Raw genomic sequence first — 22,699 nt, forward strand, 5'->3', positions numbered from 1 at the left:
ATCTCTTGAGATAAATTACCTGAATTGAGAAGGACAGTCAAAGCAGTGCCGTTAAGCACGTGCAAAAAATATACAGCCAGAACTTCTCGGCACAGGCAGTCATGCGGTCTAGCATGGCAACAGCTTTCAGCGCACATATATCATCCAGCGACTACACTGCTCATGCATCAACGAAGCACGCACTGTAGTTGAAGTGAGTCGCTGTAGTCGTTCGAGCGACTATTATGGCGGGAACCGGTTCTTGCTGGAGATCTGCGGTCGTCGCGCAGCCGTGAGCGCTTAACCCAAGCGAAGCCTACGCTATCTCTGCGTCGTTCACTGCCGGGGCTCACAGCCAGCCGCTTCGTGAACGGAAGCCGTAAAAACTACATCGCACGGACCCACACGCCCTCCTTGCATCCGTGAGAATGGTTTGCCTCTGACAACGATTGTCGAAATGGCTTCCTGTCAGCTGAGAGCGAACCTTGGAAGCAGGCCTTTTCAGTAGCATTCTACAAACAATCATGGTCTTTCACCCACCGCAGTGGATCAGTGGCTTTGTGGTTCGGCTGTTGATCCCAAGGTAGCGTGTTTCACCCCAGCTGTTGGAGCTATATTTGGATGGAAGCGAACTACAAAAACGTCCTGGTGCTGTGCGTTTTCAGCGCACGTTAAATAGGCCAAGGTAGTCTAAATTAATCCTTCCGTTTTGGGTGGTATAACTCCACAATCCTCTAGTCTTCTTTTTCACTAAAACTAAATAAATATGTATGATGTTTATCCCTGGGTTGCATGCACAGGCAAACAACGTCAGGCACAAGAGAGGTCATAACTCGACTAGCTACTTTTCTGTTCGGAGGAATTGCCATACATCATATGTTGCGATGACCTAAATACCATGAGTTGAAACTTTCCAAAACAACTGGAATGCCTTGTTTGTTCGTCGAATGTGGCTTTGAGTTTGCAAGTAGTCGTAATGTTGGCCGATTTTTATGCATTGTCCTTTTATCTACTGTTCACATAAAAAGCCAATACACCTGATTAGTAACCCTATATTTTTCTCCAAGTCATTTAAAAACAGGGCCCATCGTTTGCGCATTTTATTTTTCTCGAATAGGAAGGGCAAAAATTGGGTGATATTTTTTGGGGGTTGAATTTGGGGACAAATTGGGCTATTCAGCGAAAAGTTCAATAATTGTTTTCTTTTTTTTGTGGGCAACGAAAATTTAATATCAGCGCTTTTTTTTTGTACGGCTAATAGCATGCCTTCTTTTATTGCGTAAGCAATATTACGACAGGTTTCAGCCCGGCGCGTCGGGGCGGCCGCGAGGCACGTTTGACCTTGAAGGGCGGCGCGAGGCGCGGCGCACTACAGCTGTAGCCACGCCGCTGCGGAGTGGAGGCGCTGCTCTCGCCGCGCTCTCGCCAGCTGCGGAGTGTGGAGAGGAGGCTGTAGAACGGGGACGGGGGAATAAAATGTGTTCGCTCGCTTGCCGGCTCCGTCGTTATGCTGCCTGATAAACAGAAAGGGAGGCTACGTCAGCTTGACGAAGCCAGGAAACGACAACGGGCTTCGGAGACGGATGAAGAACGCGAACAGTGCCTAGCTAAGCGGCGCGTTCAAGACGCTGCTAAACGGGCGCGCCGCGCCTCTATCGAAACCGAATCGTCTACAACCGGTGATGGTCCCGAATGGAACGCTATGGATGCTTACGCAACCTACCAGGTTTAACCAAAGCTAAACCCCAGCAAATTTTTTTGTTAATTATTTCATGAGCAGTATAAAAATGACATGTTGCACAAAAACTATTTTCAAGATCAGGTATTTAATTTTTTTTTCTAATTTATTGCTATTTGTTCACGACCGTTATCGTCTCTTGCGCTACATAACTTTTCATGCAACGTCTTGAGACTATGTGCACTGGAAATTTACGTTCGCTAGAAGATGCAGTTTAAGGTTGGAATCGGATTGAACCTAATTACTAAGAAACACGTTGGGGGCAAGAATCGGGTAAAACCTGGTTTTATCTGAAAACTACGGGACATATTTATAAATTCTCCTCATTTTGTGTTTGTTTCAAGTAATTCGGAATTTGGCGACAAATTGGGTTATTCAGCGAAAAGTTCAATAATTGTTTTTTTTTGCGGCCAACGGACATTTAATATTAGCGCTTTTTTTTTGTACGGCTAATAGCATGCCTTCTCTTTTGTTAATTATTTTATGAGCAGTATAGAAATGACATGTTGCCCAAAAACTATTGCCAGATCAGGTATATCACTTTTTTTTCTAATTTATTGCTATTTGTTCACGCACGTTATCTTCTCTTGCGCTACATAACTTTTAATGCAACGTCTTGAGACTATGTGCACTGGAAATTTACGTTCGCTAGAAGATGCAGTTTCAGGTAGGAATCGAATTTAACCTAATTACTAAGAAACATGCTGGGGGGCAAAAATCGGGTAAAACCTGGTTTGATCCGAAAATTAAGGAACATTTGTAGAAATTCTCCTCACTTTATTTTGTTTCAATTAATTCGGAATTGTTCAGTGCTATATTCTGCCAAGTTATCTGAAAAGTACATGTTCTCTACGTATTTTTAATAAAAAGTCCCCCTGACACTGCCGATATTACTTCGAGACCTTCTTCGTTACCTTTCCTCATGGACTTGTGTATCGACTACATTCTTAACAAAAATGCGCCAATCAACAAATTTATCTGCAGTCCTTTTCTCTTCCCTTTTTAGGTATTATGTGAGGGCCCTAAGGTCAAATGATTGTTTACAGTATGGGCAACTAAATTTAGGTACTCTGTGAGGGCCCTTCTACTAAGGTCAAATGATTGTTTACAGTATGGGCAAGTAAATTTAGGTACTGAAGGGAGTTTATAATTATTTGTTATTAGCCTCAGCACGCGTGCTATGCTTGCTGGGTTTTACACTACGCTTTGTCTTTATTAATAAACAAGTTGCGCAGCTTAAAGGTTGAAACTGAGCTTTGTCTATCTATCACGGACACCATAGCCGCGGCCAAAGAAAAACGTCCTGCAGTGTGCTAGGTCTCGGTGAGTAGCGATTTATTTTCAAGTAGCACTATTGGCTTAAAATTTTGAGTATCCAGAGCGCTGGAATGGAACCAGACGCTTTTGTGCCGTGAAGTGTCGGTGCGTGCTGACAAACTGACAAACCCCAGGTGGTAGAAATTTACCTTGAGCCCTCCGATAAGGCATCTCTTTCTCCTTTCGCTCCCTCCTTCATCTTTTTTTACGGCGTGGTTGAGGTGCGCGCCGAGCGAAAGACACATATAACGCCTTAACTTTTGTTCTAACCAATTATTAATCTTACTATCTTGATCCTAGCGGCAGGGAATAAACGGCTGCTGTTTTACTATTGCTCTTATTCTTAGAGCTCCAAACAGAAGCCTAACGTTCAGGCTTCCCTTGCTCGAAATGGAACTATTATATACAGACACGGTGCAAGAATATATTTAGGTGTCCACACTGACCGCCCGCCACGGCGGAGCGTGTGCAGAGATAATGTTCACGCTCTAGTACATAAGCCGACCGCAGAGGCGCAGTGGCGCTGCGGGGTGTGGGCTAACCGCTTGCAGAACGGTGGACACAGCGAAGTGGTGTGCCCGGCTTTCCGTGGCGTATCTAGCCATTTTATTCTTTTGATTTTGCTGCCAGAGTGCATATCACTGCGTAAACGTTAGGTTCTCTGTTTCTGCGTGGCGGTGGGCACCGTGCACGAACAAGTTTTTATAAAACTAAGCTTTGTGCTGCGGTTTGGTACCTACCGTGGTGATCGGTTCCGTGATGGCGTGATACAAGCTCGTGGATAGCCGTCACCTGGTAGCTGTGATCTGTTGGTTGTTGCGGCACAGCTGCGAAGTCCAGCCAGGTCTAGAAAACGACTCGCCGCGATTAGTGTCATGCGTCCTTTGTACCCAAATGCCGTTCAGGCTAGCAGACTACCGTGGATCATCATCATCGGCCTGACAACGCCCATTTCAGGGCAAATGTCTCTCCCATGTCTCTTCAATTAACCCTGTCCTTTGCAAGCTGCGGCCATCGTATCCCCTTTGCCGATTTTTAAAGCTCCTTCGTTGCATGCTCGACTGAAACTGGGGCATACAGTAATCCCCAGAGTAGACACGGCTTTACCAATCAAGAAGGAAAACAAAGATGCATTAAAAAGAACACGTGCATGCAGCAAAAACAAAAAGAAAATGTTTAAATGATGAACTGAACAAGACCCCTGCACACAGATCTTAGCACATCTTTAGGATTACTTTCCTGGTGCATTCTGAGAGATGTGGGCTGGCCGTTTAGTCCTTTGACTGGTACTCTTTGGCCTTCGTTGCCCTTGCGTCATAAAAGTCGGACATCATCTCACAGCACAGCAGAAGTATTCGATGGCAACACGATGGAAACTTTTACAATGCACTGCCGGCAGATGCATACCAAATAATAATAAAGCGTTCAGCGCGTTGCTTTAGCGCTAAACGATAAAGCAAAAACGAGACATTCACAAGAAAGGTGGACAGGAAGCGCGTCGTCCTGTCCACCTTTCTTGTGAATGCCTCGTTTTTTTGCGCTACCTTATGTCCGCAGAACTATGCACCGACTAGCTCAGCAACAAGTGTTACTTGTGAAATATTTAAAACTGGGCAATATATCGAGGGTAAGAGTGGGCTTTCAGGATTGAGGGAGGCCAAAGCTTTCATTGGGCTGGTGGCAGTCAGGAAATCAGTGGCTAGAGCGGAAAAATAAACGGTAGATGAGCATCCGTTAGTTTCAGTAAACAGATGAGAACTTGACACAGGCTTCAGGCCCCACTTCCCCTCTCCCTCCACACACACACAAAAAAAATGAAACGACGCAGCTAGCTGATACGTTCCAATCACATACGCATGCTTTGTGTGCAATTAGACATGAGCTCTGAGCGCGTTGAGATCTTTCATTAGTTGCCTGTTGTTGCCTATGGCGTCTTCAAAACGCGATTCCAACAACAAACAGCAACAAAGCAGTAACATCAACAACAAAACAGCAATGGAACAGTATAGGTGTTGGAGCGCCCCGAGAGGCGGTTAATGGGTCAATTTACAGATCACCTCTGCCGTGTCCACTCGGAAGCGCATCGTCCACGCCCTTTATTGCCACCTGGATACTGTCGCCGCGTACAAGATGAAATTTAGTGACTCACACTCAGGATTAACGGCGAAGGTAGGAAGTTACTCACTTTCAATTGAACTTTGGTGTAGAATTTTCCACTCCCGGAAAACTTTCTGCGGCTCTGCATCGAAGGGAACGCAGAAAAGGAAAAGAGATGTGCCTTTGTTCCTGTGCCGTTAGGAGTAGGTTAGTTGTTCGGTTTGGCGGTGCGGAGTGGTTAGAGAGAGATAGGATTGCCCGGCGCCTGGCTGCTTGTGCGCTCTTGAAGGAAGCTGCATCCGTCTGAAGGTAACGTAGATTAAGGGACACCTGCCACTTTTACTTTCCGAAAAGAATGAGTCCCGTCTGCGGACGTAACTTATTGGCCGCTTTCAATTGGAAAATAAGTCAGGTGCGGAAGCTGACTCGTGAAGCTGGCACGAGCTTTCGGAATAAAAGATGAAACGTGGAGGGTAGGCGGGGCGCTTGTTTGAGATTCCTGGTCTAACCTATATAGAATGATGACAGCAAAAAACACACAAAAACATGGCAGCAGACAAAGGAGCTGCATCTCATCTCGTGGTTCTTGCTATTTCAAATAAAACTTTTAAAAAGCAGTGTTACAACAACTAATATAAATGTTTTCTTTTAATGTTGTGCCTTCGAAATCGCTGCCGGCGAAGACTACACATTCGCCGAGCGAAGTGTGTTCCGTAAACGCACTGCGACAGAAGTTCCCTCTTCTGCGAGAGACACTCAGCTTTCACTGTGCGGCTTGGCCAAAGAGAGTACTCACTGACGTCACAGCGGCCGCAATTTTGTTGCCTATGGAGACCTGCGAAAGGCTGCGGGAGTGTCTAATGGGATTATCGCCTCCTGCTGCGGCCTGCACTGCTGAAGCTACAAACTAGAGAAAAAAATAGCGCCCGTGACGTCACGTGAATATCTCCAAATGACACCCCACGTAAGCACACTTGAACGCTTGAGAGAATTGGCACTCGTGCGCAGATTGAAATGAGTGACTGACGTGACATTAAAACCACAAACAAATGAAGCTCGCAGCTGGTCTGAAGAGAAAGGACACTAGCATGACAACATTTTGCTACTCGCAACACCTGTGACCTACGTGTTGTGCGCAGGCTACGCGTACACCATGGCCGCTGGCCCATCTGCCCAGGTAAGCGTTTTCGAGCGTCAAGGGCTGTATCCCCAATGTCCCTGACAGTAACTTTCTGCGAAGTTTTCAAGCGGCCTCAGAGAAAAAGAAATAGAGAAAATAAAGGAGGAATCCGTTTCCACACGCGTCGTGCTGCTGCAGGTGGGCAGGCCTCAGCTGGCTCCCGCTTCCACAGCTATAGCGACGAGAGCCTCCGTATTCGCCGTACTAACGTGAACTCTCGTGACACTCGCTTCCCAACAGGCGCAATGAACGGGCACTCAGGAGCCTGACTTATTAAGGGTTAGAGCTTCTTGTGGGTCACACTTCCAGCACAGAGCGTAACTATCCGGTCTTTGCAGGTAAGTGTCAAGTCCGACCCGTGGCCGAGTTGTAGTTTCGGTAGCTCTGGGAAAAAGAAAAAGTGAGACAATACCTTTGATATCGAAAGCCGCATGTCACCACAGCGTGTATTTTTGTGGCTTACGAAGATGCGGTCTGTAGTTGCCAATACTATCAATTCCACTAATTGCTGGTTTTTGATCATAGCTTACTCAACCTAAACAATGACTGATTCAAATAATGCGCATCGATTAAGGAATCGAAGTACGGTGAATGTATCAGTTATTCTCGTGGTAATCTTAAAGAGCATCAGACACGGTGCTGCGCGCCTGGTTTGTGTAATGGCGTTTTAGGCCTTCGCTCCAGAATTGTATACAGCGCAAAACCAGATTGAGTCGTTCTTACATCCCGAGATATAAGCATACATGTAAGAAAAAAAAATGAAAAGAGTTTAACTTAATTAAACCGAGTAGAGGTTCATTCTTCATTCATCATTGTTCATTCTTCAATTAGAGGGAACCCCTAAGCTCCGCTTTAATGGTACGACGCAACAGCTTTAGCGGGTTAATGCCTATACATGCAGAATTGACCATTCTACGCTCAACGTTCATAGGTTGCGGCAAGTCCTCGTATCACTACCAGCGCAGTAGCCTAGCGGTTAAGCAATGTGCCACTATAATGGCAGGGGCTGTTTCTTTCCCAGTCACTGGTACGTAGTGAGTGACCCATGTTGCTCCTCCCGAGAAAACTCTCGCGGCCAATCATTAATTTAACTCCCACCTGCCTCTCACTGACTACCGCTGGCGAGACGATCTTCCGAACTTACCCGATCTTCCTCCCATTGGCTGCAGCTTGCACGACGCTCCTCCGGATTCACTCGAACTTACCGGAGTAACTCGGGTAAGCAGGCTGGCGGGCTGGTGGCAGGTGGGCTTTACATGCTATGGCAGCACCGGGCTACGACGCACGCCGCATACGGCCACCTGGGACGCTTTATTGTGCACCGGAATTTATACATGGACATTTCTTGCATTTCTTCTCTATTCAAATCGAGGTCGCCGTTGACGGCATCAAATACTCGGCTATGTGGAGTTACAGTGGTTTGCAGCTTGTGGCGAGCCGGTTTGTACGCCTTCTATCCGAAACTCCGTTTTCTATACCTCTCTCTCGCAACGGTTTGCGGACTGAGATGTTGGAAGCGACGCGCTACTACCAGCTGCTGTCGGTGACGAAAAAAATGAAGGCGAACAAACAGCAGTACGCAGACACCTGTTGGACAGAACAGATGCACGAAACCGGGCTCATACAAGAAAAAAAGGGCAAAGCTTGGTGGCATATTTTACCTTTTCGTTTCTGACAGCTTTGATATCGCCAGCAGAGTTTTCGCCTTCAAATGTTACACCGATTCCGCTAAATAATGACGAGTTTAGCCACATAATTATAAAACAGAATCTGGTAGTGATACTTTTCATCCAAGAAGTCTTATGTCGAAGCATAAATTTCAGGAGTCAAATCCGCCAATCCGCATCTGTCTCGCATGGAACCAAAGCTAAGCCAGCGATGCTACTCCTTTATTTTAAGCTTAGTATAGCCCTGCTTGAAAATTATTTAGTAAATGCCGGTAGTTTGGCGGAACTATTCGAAATGAGTTAATTTACTGTTTACGAATTTTAGCAAAAGTGTGACTGCATGTATTTTAACGCCTCAGCGTCATCTTTATTTATTATTTATTTATATGTTATTACTCTCAGGGTATAAACATTACAGAGGGGAGTGGGTTGTATTCAATAAACAAACAAAAATATGCACAGCAATAACAACATGCAAGTAACACTGTAAGTGACAGTTGAGGTTGGTTACAAAAAGGATCTAAACAAAGTCCCATAGCACTTAATTAATATAATACAATGAAATTCGCGATAACGTTTGAGAGTACACAGTGGTGGAATTAAATAATATATGAACACACAGGAAGAGAGGTAGGTTTTACACAATGTTAAGAAAAACTGTCAAGGCTTACAAGGCACTCTTTCGCTTTTTGAGAGCGACTGCCTTGATTGACAGACTGTGATTATTTCCCTTTACTTCTCTCTTTCCTCTTTAATTCCCCTCATTCCCTTCCCCTGTGCAGGGTAGCCAACCGGAATCTTTTCTGGTTAACATCCCTGCCTTTCCCTCTCTCTCTTTCTAAGAAAAACTGGCATGGTCTATATTGCGTACGGCAGACTGAAATAACCAAACTTTATTGATTGTTGCAACGGAAGAGGGAAGGCGGTTCCAGTATTTAGATGTGCGGGGTATGAATGAATCGGAGAAACATATAGTGTTGCATGAATTTATGCCAACTTTGTGAACGTGGTCAATGTGTGATGACACATTATGAAGGCGGAATGAGCAATTTACTGTGTAAGTCATCATGGTAAATAATGTTGAGAAAGAAGCATAACCGTGCAATCTTTCGACGAGATGTGAGGGGTAGCAGATTGAGATTAGACTTCTTTGAGGATACACTAGCGGTGCGGTGATATTACTTATATTACTTATATTATACACTTACTTATATTTGATTAATAAGTAAAGCATAAATTGCAGTTACACACTTGAAATCCCGTGAGCAACTAGTGAAGAAATGCATACCCTTTATTAAAAGGCTATTTTCTCCGTCCAGTACTGCTTCTTCTTCTTCGTCATTCTATTCTTTCAAGTGGTTGCCGCGGTAGCACAGTGGTTTTGGTGCTCAGCTGCTGGCCCGAAAGACGCGGGTGCGATCTCGGCCGTGGTGGCCGAATTTTGATGGAGGTGAAATTCTAGACGCTCGAGTGCTGTGCGATGTCAGTGAACGTTAAAGAACCCCAGGTGGTCGAAATTTGCGGAGCCCTTCATTACTACGTTCCTCATAGCCTAAGTCGTTTTGGAACATTAAACCCCATAAAATCCCAAAACCAAACTATTCTTCCAAGCTTGTCTGGATAACATGGATAACCTGTCCTCCTGCCTACGCGACCGTATACGCAGCGTGCATTTTTAAAGAATCGGCTTCTTTTTATTGTTATCAGAGTGAACATAGACTGTTGAATTATCATCCAGGTCCGCAGTCACCGGGCCCGAGGTCAGCTTCGCAGTGCAGACAGTACAGCCTGTCCTCAAACGCACTAAAATGGAGCCACGGTCCCCTGGCGTCCAAACTCTGCAACACATTTCTGCACTAAAAACGTCGACACCTCAAGCACGTGAGCGCAGCTTTACAGCTGGCCACTCCCACCTCCCCACCTCTTGAGACCGGAAGTGTTTTAACAGCGTTAGCCATTACTACATACGTTTGTCAAGGGCTCGTCTCTCTGCAATAGAGGTCAAAATCACCAAAATAGAATTCACCCACAATTTATCACATAGCAACAGTGGGCGCGTAACGAATCACTTGATACCTACACTTTCTATTCGTTATACGTATATGTGCCGGTATAGCGGCCATCGAAGTGGGACCCCTCAGGACCACCATTTGCATAAAATTTGAGAGTCACCCGTTTGAGGCAGAATGTTCCAAGTGGTGTCCAATGACTTGGCATGTTCTTGAGGAAAAAATTACTAATTGAGATGACCGAAGCCCAAAATATGTGTGGGGTTCGAAACGACGACCTTTATGCCCCCAAAACGTGCATTCCGAGGACCTTCGAATAGCCATTACGGCTGGACCGTTCGTTGCAAGGGATTCTGGATGGTGTCAAACGATTCATCGTGTTGTGATGCACACGTTTATAAAATTTATTGACTGTTATGACGAGGAAATATACCGGATATAGCGGAGGTGACTGTAAATCGCAGTAGTAGTGCAAAAATTAGTTATTGTTTATTTATTTATTCATTTATTTATTTACATATACTCTTGTCTCGCAAGGCAAGACATTATAGGAGTGGGCGCATACACAAACAATGATCAGAAGTAGCAACAAGCGTGCAAAGTAAATCAAAGAGAATAAACACACTATCACGTATGATTTTGTAGTTTGACAAATTCGAGCCGCCGCGGTGGCTCAGTGGTTGTGGTGCTCGGCTGCTGACCCGAAAGAGGCGGGTTCGATCCCGGCCGCGGCGGTTGATTTTCTGTGGTGGCGAAATTAAAGAGGCCCGTACTGTGCGATGTCAGTGCACGTTAAAGAAGCCCAGGTGGTCGAAATTTCCGGAGCCCTTCACTACGGCGTCCCTCATAGCCTGAGTCGCTTTGGGACGTTAAACCCTATAAACCAACCAACCAAACCAACCAACGGACAAATTCGTCATGCGGTAATGTACGAGGTAGATGTTGCAAATCCATAAGGTAGATGGCGCTGCTTGTATTTTAGAAGGGATGTTTCTCGATATTCGGTCTTCTCCATGTTTACTGAGCCCATCGATGTAATCACTTGAAGCTCCCGTAGCTAACGCTCTTAGGTCGAGCACTGAGGCAGTGTTGGCGGAGAATTTTTTCTCTAGCACTAAGGGACCGTAGCACAAAGTACACGGATAAAGTGACGCAAAAGAACAAACTTTTATTGGTCATACAGTAGACGCTGCAAGCGTGACACGACGGCTTTTACAAGTTTGCTGTCCTCGTGTGCTCACGAGGCAACCAACAAAGATTGCATTTAAACATAAAAATGAAGGAAGAGAACATGCTGTCGTGCTTGGCGCACGCGCTGGGTGCTTCAGGGTCTCGGTGTGCGCGATGTTCTGCGCGAGAGTCGAGTTGACCTTGGCCGGGCACGTGTAGCTCTTGCGTTGGGACACGCCGGAAGGAAGAGCGGTAAACTCTTTACGCGCCGTGCTCCGCTGCCAACGCCGGTGACGAGAAACTCTTCGGCAGTACTTTCCTTCCCACTGCCAAAAGCATGAATTCAAGCATATGTATACGCTTAAGAAGCCGGAAGACACGACATGCCGAACAGGGCACTATTGTAGATAAAGGAAGCAAATGCAGACATTCAACGAATATATTTGAACGCATAAGACGCGAGAGGAGAGAACGGACGGGAACGAGGGAAGCGGTATATTTGCAAATAAAGATATTGAAAATGCAGAGAATACATGGGAATATCATAAAACCGTAAAGGAAGAATAAAAAGTGCATCTGCAGCAGAATAGGTTGAAAGAGAGGGAGAAGAGAGCAAACTATTTTATTGTTAGCCCTGAGCAAGACAATGGATTATGAAAAGACGCAAAGGCAATCAAGCGATATTCTTAACAAAAATAAGTTTTTCTTTGTACGAAAGCACAAAAGTCTGACTAACACGTGTTTTTTTTTTCTGTTTCGCTTTCCAGTCTTTTATGTGGTTACACGGGGCAGTCTCTTGTGTGCTGGGACTCGTCAGTTGATAACTATTTCGCCGTTGCTAAAAACAGACTGAAATTGCTTTCAAAATTACGACATTGAGGTAGCGAGAAAGCACTACGGTGTCCTATGCGTATAAAAAAGAAATTTGCCACGTGCGTCAGCTCGGGAGCAAAGAACGAACAAGTAAGTGGGGTTGTGAGTATCCATCACGTAGCAACGGCGAGTCACCATTCGCTGGTAATATTCTGGCATGGAGATAGCGCACGCAGAGCGATTAACCGACCCTTCATGCGGGGATCCTAGTCGAAGCCCCGAAACTATAGCGCTTGTTTGCTGGGGACAACGTTAGTTCCATGAGGAAAATCCCTATAGAGCTGCAGCTAAAGTAGAAAATATTTCTATCTATTTTCAAGCGCGTGTGGATTACGTCAAGCTACAGTTACGCGTAATTTTGCGGACATCTGGCGGCCCCAACTCGTTTGTCACAGATGTGTCACATGCGCTTCGGAGCAAACAAAACCGTCTCCTCTATACCACCAGTCTGACATGCGTTGTCGCGAAAGAGGTCGCCTCTTCGTGCAAACGACCCACGGGTTAGTAATTCCGACACGAGGCCGGCTGTTTGGATGCAGACTGTGTGTATCTGTACTGGCGTTAGGCTGCGCCGTGATGCTCTTGTGTACTGTGTGCGTTTGAGTACTGACCTTCGGTATTCCGTGCATAGCATACCGTATTCATCCATCATCCCTCTCCTCCACTCCTTCCTATATCCGTTTTTTCCCCTCTTTCTTTCCTCTAGTGCGGAGCCGGAGGCCGGATGCGTGTGTTACTCCGGCCGATATTTCCACCATTTCACACGTTAAATAATTCCCCCTTTTTTTGACCCGATGGAGAGGCTTGTGTAAAGCTATATCCTATACAGTCCCTCTGACTTTCCTCGGACAAGAATAGTTGTAATCAAGAACATCCATCGAGTTGCATACGAAGACGCGCTATATAGGCGCTCCGTGCTTCCTTGGGACACAGCTCAGCTTTTGTGCATTGACTGTGTCGTGCGATCCAGGCGCTGGCTACTTTCACTAAAACATCTTCCCGTGGCCGTAAACGCGAAAAAAAGAGTTTAGACTGGTTATACCCACGCTGAGTATAAGTGCTGTCATACCATGCATTTTAACCACTACCATTGATGGTCTGTATCATGCAGCGGTTCGACGCACGAAGAAGTGCAGTGATTCTAGTAAAACTTTGCGTAACGTTAAAGATAAAAAATATCCCAAATGGATGCCAATAGTTTAACGCGGTTTATTCTAGCGAAAAGTTGTTTCCGGCTAGGATGTTACCATGTTATTGTCCCCGTAACCATGTTCAAGGCTCACTGTGGTGTTCGCGGGTACCAGTAAGGAAGAGGTGGTAGGAAAGTTGCGAAATATGTTTTTTTGGCGGCAACTAAGACACTTGCTTTCTTTCTGCGCCGTGCAACTACTACTGCCGCGTACAGGCAGAAGGAAACTGAAAGAAAGAGATATGACAGGACCTAAACAGAAGACGCGGGTCGCAGCAACCCCGTCTATCAAAGCGACAACGCCTGCTTCAGCCACAGATGCCCCAATTCCCAGTCCCCACTGCGCTCATTTTGATGTCCACCTATATGGAGAGTTTCTGGTGACGGCATTTCTCTTTGACTTTTTTCGAATGTTCATTTATTTGAAAAGTTCGTTCCAGCGGCATTTTACTCCATCTGCATAGCTATTAACTTATCAGCGGCTCTGATCAATCATATTGTTTTTGTTGTCAATGTTCGTGTCAGAACTATGGAAAGTTCTTTAGTTGAAACTAAAAACGTTAAAACTAAAAAAAAACCGCATTCTCGAACACGTCAACAATTATGGGGATCTTCAGTAGTTCTTCTCCACAGAGGAACGGAATGTGTAGCTCAATTGAACGGCATTACTGACAGGACGGAAAAGACAGGAAAAGAAGGAGTCATCTAAATTTTATTGCACTCGTCACAATACGTAGACGTATTTCACAAACGCTTTACGGCTAGCCTCAATTTTTCCTAGCGACTGCCAGCGTCGTTAATCTACACTACCAACTCTTACTCGAAGCGGATGCGGTTGAGAGAGTGAAAATATAAAGCCACGTCTGTTAAACTTGAGCAAAAGCGACAGGACAGCTCCGACTTGCAACCTGACGGAGTCACTATGTTTTTTTCCACGAAGGCTTCTAATGTTTGTTTGTTCATGCTCAAAGCTGCCGACATACGGCTTTATTGCTTTGTTCCTATTGCAAGATATGCGACCAGATTGATCTGGAATGATCGCAACCACCTGGAACTCCTTCTACGTCGTCCGATGTTGTCGTGGCTGCTTTCGTGCTTTACCTCGAAAGTTGTTTTTCAGCTTCAATATAGAGGTGGTGATTGACTCCTTCGACGACCGCCGAACGAGTTTGTTGCTGTCACCACAAACGAGTTGTTCAGTTCTTGTGAGCAGAAGTCAGCGCCTTTAAGTGACACCTCAGTCCGCTCATCTGTTGTCCCCGGCGTTTTCATCACCACGTGCCAATATTTTGACAGGAGAACATGCAGGAAAACAGACGTTTGGAGGCATGTTCAGAGCGTTGCTCAGGAACCAGGACATTGAGCGGTGACATTCCTGCAGAAAAACATCAACCTCCACTGAAGAAGATCGAGTAGGGGCCGGTATCCATTGTGTGCGACAGTTATAGTGTGCATACTCATCCTTGTTATTTTCGTATTTCCTACTTCGATGCCGTAGCATTTTCTTTTCTTTCTGTACTAGCCCAGGACGGCATTAGTATCTGTCGTCACAGACTCACAACAAGCAGCCAGACATTATGGCGAAGGTAGAATCTCGAAAGTAGCGAGCAATACTATCCCACTCAGCAAATTGGAAAACAGAAGTGGATCATATAGATCCCCGCCCATTGCTACACGGGAGGGAAGGAGGCCGCACACACTGCGGCTAGACAGCTGTCCAACCGGGCCCCTCCAAACGGGAGAGCAGAACTATCGACCCTGAACTATCGACCCTGAGCAGAAGAAGATATCGACCCTGAAGCAAACAACTCCACAAGGAAGAGGAAACAACTGTGTGAAGAATGCAAGCCTATACGTTAACCAGCTCTAGTATAAGAAGCAGGTTCAATCCGGGCCAATATCAGACAACGTGCAAATACTGCCACGAACATAGAGACCTATGCGGTATGGTCGTGCCAGCTGGATACGAACATCACCAAGGTAGACGACCCGAGACCTTAGCAATGGGAGGGCCCGTTGACCAGCCCTAAGCAGGATACCCAGCGCCAGCTGATACCCAGCGCCGCGCAAGTAGCAAGGTCCAGCGGAGTCCTGGAATGAGGACACTAAAGTCGACAAAACCCCTTGAATTCAATAGAAGTCTATTCCTCCTCTGCAACACTCATTCGTGAGCACGAGATGTTCTGAACTCACGCTGGTGCTGTTTCAGTGCAGGCTAAAACATCCGAGCATGAGGTTTTACAGCGGTGGCTGTTTAAGGTAAAGGCAAAGCGTGTTTTCGTTGTGGTCGTCGCCAAAAGGCGTCCGGGCAGCCGACCTTGACCGCAAGGAGGGCGGCTGGGGGTAGTCAGGACAGGATGAGTACCTCGCACAAGGTGCCTTCCCAAAGTGGTGCAACAACGTGACCATCTCGCGCACCCAGCCCGTGACTCGCGCTAACTTTCCCAAAATAAAGAGAGCGAAAATAAATTTGTGTTTGTAATCATTTCGCCCCCGTACAGCTGAACATGACTCAGGCGAAGAGGTCAGGGACCCCGCATGGGCTTATAGTGCAGGCTGTACATTTCTAAAGACGGGTTAAACACGGATTACTTCATAGCGCAACACACAACACAGGACATAAATGCCCCTTCGAAAATTCAGCGCAACAAAGGGACTATTACAAAGGGAGAGGACACAGGTGAGCGCTGGATAAAACAGGATGAAGACACCAATTCAGAAATAAGGTACTGCAGGACTATGCACGATTTAGCGCTCGTCTGTGTCTTCTTGCTTCGTGCTTGTCCGTTTGTTGCGCTGAATTTTCCAAAATGCATCCTCTCCAACCCGCCCAGCTCAGCATAATCGTACATAAATGCAGACGCGACGAGTAGGACAAAGGTAGACGGGACAAGAGATTTTAAAACGTTTCTGCGGACAATCATTATCGCCTTCCAGCTAGCGCTGACTTTCTGCATCACGCATTCTGTCTTTGCCATTCATTTTTTTTCCCTTCAACATCTCCTATGGGCTACCCACGGACTGCTTTATGCGGAATCCTCCTTGTTCTTGTCTAAAGTCTATATCTCCAGTTGATGTCTGAAACCGGAATTTCATACTCTTCAGAAAATATGTCGCCGCTAAAGTGTGTCGATCTCATGAATAAAGTCTGGCTGCCCGAAGCCGGTTCTCTCATGAGCACCGTCGCCGCTACGACAACAACGTCGTTGCCTCTACCTCCGGAGGCGCGCCATGCATAACACTGTTATCTAAGACTCGCGTTGCCTCGCTCGTACGATAATAAAGCCGTTCTACGATCTTTATTCGCGGAGGGCGGCCAGGCAGGATGCGTACGCCGCGTACTACGCGGGCCAGGCCGTCAGCAATGGGGGCCGCGTCGTGTGTAGAGACACAACGCCGTGACCGCCACCTTCGCACGCGCCGGTCACATACCTGGTGCGAGTAAAACCGCCGGTATCTGCTTCCTGTCGAGGCGAGGCATCTCTCTGTACGGGCCATCTGCTCGTCATGTCTGTTGCCCCTCACTCTCTGCATCGTCCCGTCCCCCTCTCCTTCGGGTACGGAGGTTTAATGTTTTCCAGCCACTACGAGGCGATATTGCGCTGGCGTATATATAGTGTGTGTGGAGGAGGGCGACCAGCCGTCTGTTAGCTCCGACAAACGTTGTGAAGCCGCGCCAGCCTTGCGTTTTGTGTCGCCTTTTGTGCGTCTACTTCATTCAACGGAAGCAGGCAAGACTTGGGACAGCTGTCGTTCTTGTGAGTCGACATCCGTGTTTCAACAGGTTCGTTTCCAGATTTTTTTCTTCTTTCGCACTTTTTATTTTTTTATTTTTCTCCTTTACTCAGATATCCTTTGCTTACTGTGATGAGAAGTTGGATGCTCAAATGCCGTTTTAAAAACACTCATTCACATCCTGAAGGCCATTTTCACGGGTTTGAGTGTATCTCAGTTTGTTCGTATTCCACGAGGTCTGGGTACTCAATTGAAGTTAGCTAAAATTTGGGAGTATCAAAGACATGCGCATATGCCACATGTCTTTGCCACAAGCGAAACACAGACACGGCCGTTTCGCATTGCCGATAAGTTGCGCAGTTTGGGGTCCATGGAATCGTACCAACAGTTGTGGCATTCGACAGACAAAAACTGTTTCCATTCAAGGCAATCAAAAGTGCCATAGTACAAATTATCTGCCCGGCCAGTAAGCATGCTACCTGTGATTCTTGTATGTCTGCTTGTGAGCACCGCTATATACTTTCGTTTCATGCCTGTTTTCGGTAGTCAAAGTTTTATGACCAAAATAAGAACTGCGGCTGCTTCCTGACTGTTCCTCCTCCCTTTTCTGCTACCTCACAGACTTCGTTGGGATCAGAGCAGCAGGTACCGTTCTCTGTAGAGGGATTATCTAGCCATGTACTATTAATGGGGCATTCAGGACAAGCTGAATTCGATCTGTATCAATAGATTACCGCGTTATAACGACGAAAAGGCTGTTTTCAGTGAAGATGGAAGCCATATAAGCAAGAAAAGACCACAAAATGGAAGAAATTTATTGTCGCAAGATGACATTTTCCTAACTAAACTGGGATGATGTTATGTAAGGGAACTCTGAGGCCGGGTTACATTGTCATCCACTTCTAGAAGCGATGGCTGTAGTTATGAAACCTATCGTTTTAAACCCACTAAGGCATTTTATTTTCTTAGGGCACGCCGCCTGACAGGTGGCTACTGTAGGCGTGTGACAGGTTGCATGCTGGCAGGTAGTAGCAAAGCAAAACGCCACCTGTCAAGGCGAGAGTGGCGGAAAGGACAACCGGAAGGCGGCTGCTTCGGGAAGACACCTGCCAGCCGTGGCACGTTGCGTGAAAATACGTTATTAGCGGAGCTCAAATTTCTCAATGCCGACGATCCTAATTGTCGGTCAATTTTTTTCCCTCTGATTACTCCATCGCGCTTAATAAACAAGACTGAGCGAGTTTACAGAAGGAGAGAATGTTCGCTTTATTGAATATTCAGTGGTAACATGCCGCCGGCGGAGCAGTGAAAGCGGACACACTAGGCCTAGTCTTGTTCCGTGCCGCAGTCTATATTGCATCTAAGGTGTTATTTGTAACGCAGAAATTTGGGCAAGTTGGTACGTATTCATTTTTGAAACAGCGCAACAAAGACGGGACGTGGAAACTGAGGGGTAAAGACAAACAGGCGCTGGTTATTTGTACAAGCTATTTCAAATGCCAGTGTCTGAAACCTGGGGTTCATCATTTTAGCATAAAGCCCAGAAAAATTTCGACAAACGCATCTTGTTTGCTAGGCTGACATCTCGTGCTGCATGGTTACGAGCCAAAAAATGTGGTGTAAATTTTTAATGTTTGGTCGCACCATTGATTTTCTGCGGCCGTCAAAACTACTTGGCGCGAACGGAGGACGCGTTTTATAAGTCAGATTCTGCAGCACATACGAAGAGTAGACCGCCAGTATGAACACTTTCGTGCACCATCTCACAACAATATTTAGTATTCGCTCAGTTACGAATGAAAATAACCCATTGGGTCATGCGGTGTTAGCTACCGGTGGCCAACAGATGGCGCTACTTGGTAATGTCCATAGGAAAGCTGCGCATGCTTTCATCTTTGATGGACGAGCTGTCGTGTTGTGTAGCTGGTGGCTGGCGCGCATAGCGAGCTACAGCGTGTTCTTTTTTCCTCGCTGCTCCGTCTGCTCGCGTCTGCAGTCTTCAGTTTCACACCTGGCCTTGCTCTACATCCGGCTATATCCGCACATGCCATGACAGAACTCCTGCAACTCGTAAATAATACCAGTGTGCATTTGTTAACGAACAACACAAGTACACCCGGCGGCAGAATAAGTCGGGGCAGGCGAGAGGCGGTCAGAATCAGACAAAACTGCATCGCCGCGCCGTCTGACGTTGCGCTTCTGGCGTCGAGACATCGCAGTGCGCGTGCGCGTCCTTTCATGCTTGCAGCCGTGTCTTTTTTCTCGCTCGCAGCGGGCTAGCTGATTACTTGCGCCGTTTGGCTGTAGGGGTCGCCTACTCTATTTGCTACGTCAGGCGCGCAGTTCGGCGGGGGCACGGCGAGGGTGAAGCGTGCGCTGCTCGCTTTGCCCTGGTTCGACAGATAACGCACAGTTGCAAGATTTCTGTTTTGAAGCGAAAAGCTTCACTAGGCTAGTCAACACCGGGTAGGGCGTGCGCCGTGATCAATTTTAGCCACAGCGGCGCATGCGCAAGTTTGCCTCGTGACGTCACTGGAGAGGCGCACGTGGTCGGTGGAGCCGCCGCCGAGCGCGGCTCCGCCGGTCGACCTTCGCCGTCGTTCTCGCGCTCTGCGCGTGTTTACCGAGTGTGCATCGGCGCGCGCTCGGCTTCCTCGTATGACGCTACTTGCAGCCGCATGTTTACCGCAGTTACTACGCATGCGGAAGGAGGGCTATATAACGCGCTTGCCTATACCGTTATCGTGGTGCTCCCAATGTATAGTGCGCGAACTGCGACAGCCATGACATCAAACAAAGCATAACTGCAGCTTTTCGCTTGTATATCCAGGCTTAATTAACCAGAGCTAAGCCACTGCCAATTTTTTTTTTTTTGAACGAGCTATTACTCATCGCTGCTGGCACGGGTCCTTCTCACTTCCTGCAACCACTCTGGACGCGTTGCGATTTCCACGCTTACTATAAGCGTGATTACACGTGATAGTTCCGAAGACTATTTGCCGTGTTTGTATCATTACAGCTTCCACAGTCGTCCACTGCGATCATGTGAAACAACAGTTTGTCTGTTTAATGACAGCTCAGTGCAGCAGCAAGTATTGACGCTGACCAGTTTTATATTTGCCTGCACATGTGCATGTTCTTCACTAAAGAGTTTGAATAATACGCCAACCTGCCCGACAGTTGTAAGCGCTGAAGCATTTGCTTGCCATAGTAGTAGTAGTAGTAGAAAACATTTATTTGTAGAAATGGTTTCCGGATAAGGGCAGGGTTGGTCGGGTCCTGAATCCGGGACTCCGTTGGCTGAAGCCGCTGCCCGAGCTCTCGCAACCAAGGCCCTTTGTGCCTCGAGGTCGAAGCTGGACGGTTTGCTTGCCATGTGCTCGTGTCTGTACTACGGTGCTACGTTCCTGCCACGGAGACAAACCCTTAGGGCCATTTTTTTATTCGTTTTTTTTCTGCTGTAAACTGCCAACTCAAAAGGACTAAGTAGGAAATAAATTGTAGGAAATAAAAGGTTCCAAATCTGTTTGTTGCGCTGATCATCGTGGAAGTTCTGGTGTGCCATACAGCCTAACGAAAAGAGTTTGCAGGCACGCGACTAAACCACTGTGCTGTACTGATCATAACCTCTCATCCAGTTCCATTAATATAACACATAACGTTTCACTAGCAGAACTACTCCTGAAAACACGCATGGTATTTTAGTCATGGGCGGGCCGTATGGACACCGCTACATGAAAGGGCAATGCATAGTATAGAGTTGTAAGCAAATGGGTTCACTTGAACTAGACAGCTTTAAAGACGTAATAGTCACATCATCAAGTAAACACAGTAAAACATTTATTAATGAAACAATACATTCACCGATGCCTCGATGCCTCTTAGAAAAGGAATCTTATGCTCGCCTGGATAGATGCGAAGCACTTTCGGCTTTGCTATTAGGGCTGTCTTTTTTGAGGCGACAGAGTAGGTGTCCATTAAAGCGCTGGACAACCACAAGAAAACCTAAAAAAGCAAACGCGAGGGACACAGCGCTAGCATGAACATTTATCTACACGGTGAAGGAGTTGAATTTCAGTGGTTCAACTAGAATACGGCTGTCGCGACAATCCTTTATCTTCACCCGCTCGTCATAAGTTCGCGCTTCATTGATCGGCGATACTTTCTAAAGGTATAAAAGTCTGGAGAACCGAACAAAGGTGCGTCGTCTACTGAAATGGCACCACGCGTTCCGATTGAAGACTAATCGCCAGACATTTCGTGGACGGTGTACCGAAGAGAGAGATATGCCGAAGAACTGCCAGGTCGAAGGCATCGGTGAACTTCTTATCCGTGCCTTCCGAGAGGAGGGAACACTTGTGGATGCGAAGTGGTCCGGTATACCAAGAGTTACGAAGCACGAGGACGACATACTGATTGTTGCCGCAGCTGTCGTGTACCCTTTTTATGCGAAGCATACTACTTTAGCTACCACTTCAGCCCTTCACCGTGGTTATGCGCCTCCATATCACGTGATACATGACGTCACACCACGTGACACGATGACGTCACGACAGTAGAGAAACGGGGGCCCACCTCGCGCCGTCGCTGTGGTTGTGCGCCTCCAAATCACGTGATACATGACGTCACACCACGTGACACGATGACGTCACGACAGTGGAGAAACGGGGGCCCACCCCGCGCCGTCGCTGTGGTTGTGCGCTCCAAATCACGTGATACATGAAGTCACACCACGTGACACGATGACGTCACGACAGTGGAGAAACGGGGGCCCACCTCGCGCCGTCGCTGTGGTTGTGCGCCTCCAAATTACGCGACACGATGATGCTTCGCATTCTCCAGACTTAACCAAGTTAAGCCTCAGCCATTTTTTGAACGCTAAAGAGTTCCGATTGGATTGGATTGGAATAAACTTTATTTGTGCCTGCAGTTGGGCGCTCGCGCTCCCCGACGAGGGCCTACGTCGTCTACGAGGCTGCCGTTACTCGGCGCGGGTCTCCCCTCGCCGTTGCCGGCTCGCTGGGTCCCTGCCTTTCGAGCGCCCCGAGGACCGAAATGAGTTCTCTCTAGAGGTCTCTACTTCGACAATACGTCGCCGTTTGAAAGCAGCTGGGATTTCGAACTGTGCGGCAGCACGAAATCCTTTCCTCACCGAGCGACAGCGCCAACAACGCTTGGACTTCGCACAGAACCATCAGCACTGGAACACAGAAGAATGGCATAATGTAATTTTTTTCTGATGAATCAACATTGTGCGCTCGCTGGGATCAACAGAGGTGGGTGTGGCGGCCCTTGAATTCAAGGTACCCCTTGAATTCCAGGTAAACGCTGGCTTCACTATTTGTAGGCGTTGACATATTTTGCTGCTTTGCATATGCCCAAAATTTCGTGGATCAAATGTTTCAGAGGAATTATCGAAATTGTTCGCTGCGATGAAATTATCTGGTAATATCCGTTACTAACTAAACACACTGCATGCAAGAGAAATGTGAAAAACTAACTTATGGTTAGCACCATCTCAAATACGAGTTTCAAGTTGTTTCACAATGTTATGGTTTAAAGGTATACAACGCGTATTGTAAACTATTGGTTACCGTTCAGAAAATCGGTTTTCCGAATATCATACCTGTCCTTTGTTTATGTTTCGAAGCTGCAGATACCACCCTCGCTATACCCAGAGCGTTCTCTCAAGTGGCTGGTGTTCAGTCTCTGTGTGGGGTGCCATGAGCAAAGATGGGCTAGGGC

General features: G+C 46.9%; 1 protein-coding gene across 3 annotated transcripts in view; it reads left to right on the plus strand.

Annotated features, from left to right (window-relative positions):
- The first annotated feature begins 6,217 nt into the window (after positions 1-6,217).
- The window catches only part of LOC149343230 (sodium-coupled monocarboxylate transporter 1-like), a 45,249-nt gene continuing 28,767 nt past the window's right edge, over positions 6,218-22,699 (plus strand). The window contains exon 1 of one of the 3 annotated variants that reach the window (XM_089545781.1): positions 6,218-6,308. The gene's annotated coding sequence lies outside the window, so the exon portion shown is untranslated. Of the gene's footprint in view, positions 6,309-16,480; positions 17,004-22,699 lie in introns of those variants that run through there. The other 2 variants (XM_089545782.1, XM_089545780.1) reach the window with 2 other exon arrangements.

Source organism: Amblyomma mixtum, chromosome 5 (assembly GCF_055824585.1).
Source record: "Amblyomma mixtum isolate Tamu chromosome 5, ASM5582458v1, whole genome shotgun sequence".
In the NCBI taxonomy this organism is placed as follows: Eukaryota; Metazoa; Arthropoda; class Arachnida; order Ixodida; family Ixodidae; genus Amblyomma; species Amblyomma mixtum.